Source organism: Sinocyclocheilus anshuiensis, unplaced genomic scaffold (assembly GCF_001515605.1).
Source record: "Sinocyclocheilus anshuiensis isolate Anshui unplaced genomic scaffold, SAMN03320099.WGS_v1.1 scaffold452, whole genome shotgun sequence".
NCBI classification, from domain to species: Eukaryota; Metazoa; Chordata; class Actinopteri; order Cypriniformes; family Cyprinidae; genus Sinocyclocheilus; species Sinocyclocheilus anshuiensis.
In genome coordinates this window covers 132,752-134,104 of record NW_015555719.1, presented here as the reverse complement: position 1 = coordinate 134,104, position 1,353 = coordinate 132,752, and the positions used below count along the sequence as shown (strand labels likewise).

The 1,353-nt window shown below is 33.8% G+C and overlaps 1 protein-coding gene across 5 annotated transcripts in view; it reads right to left on the bottom strand.

Moving 5' to 3' along the window:
• The window catches only part of arel1 (apoptosis resistant E3 ubiquitin protein ligase 1), a 96,781-nt gene that overhangs the window by 93,267 nt on the left and 2,161 nt on the right, over window positions 1–1,353 (bottom strand). The gene's annotated exons all lie outside the window — the stretch shown is intronic.

Genomic DNA, 1,353 nt, shown 5'->3' with positions numbered 1-1,353 from the left:
AATGTTAGAATGAAATGTGATTTTAACCCTTTTTTGCACATAATATAAAGGCTTACATGGTTACATTAATTTTATTTAATATGTATTGTTTTGTTGGACAATATTGGGCGGTAAGTGAAATATATATATTAAATACAGATTTTTTTAAATCTAAATACAAAAACGAAAATACCGAGATATATACCGTATATCGCAAATCGGCCCAAAAATACAGAGATATGAATTTTTGCCCATATTGCCCAGCCCTACTTTGTACATCTCGAATTTGTTGATTTTCTGTGGAATACAAAAAATATTTTTGTGAATGTTGAGAACCAAACAATATTGGAGCTCAATGACCTCCATCACATAAAAAAATAAATAAAATAAATATATATTTAAAACAAAGTTTTGTAACAACATAAGGGTGAATAAATGATGACTTAATTTTCATGTTTTGATGAACTATCCCTTTAAGGATTTCTCTGTATTTTGCTACATTCAGCTTTCCTTCTACACTGACCAGTTCCTGCCTCTGAAATACAGAAGCCTCAATTCCAATAATTATTTTTCTCACAGCCTGTTTTTTTTTTGGCAAAATCCAAGTTTCCATCTGGCCACTCTCACATAAAGATCAGATTGGTGGAGTGTTGCAGTGATGGTTGTCCTTCTGCAAGTTTCTCCCATCTACACACATGATCTCTGGAACTCAACCAGTGAATGTCAGGTTCTTGGTCACATCTCCCATGATTGTTCAGCTTGGCTGGACGGCCTGCTCTTTGAACAATTCTGCTTGTTCCAAACTTCTTCCATGTCAGAATTATGGAGGCCACTGTGCTCCTGGGCAGCTTCCAATGCAGCAGAAAATGTTTTGTATCCTTCTCAAGAGCTGTGCCTCAACACAAACCTGCGTCTGTTCCTTTGACCACATGGTTTTTGCTCTGGTATGCATTTTCAGTTTTTTACAATTTACAAGGTTACCACAAATCTGCTTTGCCTCATGGATTGGTTTTCGCTTTGTCATTACAGGGTATAGAGAACAGATTGATGTATATATGTATATATATATATATATTGTAATATGTATGTAATATACATATGTAATATATATATATTAGGGGTGTGCGATATATATCGTCTGCAATAATATCGTAATTCGGTTCAATCGCAATGACTCACTTATTAAGAGTGATTTGCTGCCACCTGCTGGCGGTATTAATTTCAAAATGATTTCATTTGCTTGGTAACAGCCCAAATGAATTATTATTCTAATTCCCTGATTAAATGTAAGAATTTTACTCAAAAGATAATGGACACTTTTAGAAAAAATGGCTTTATAAAGGTAAAAATGCCCATAAAATGCAAAAATCAGTT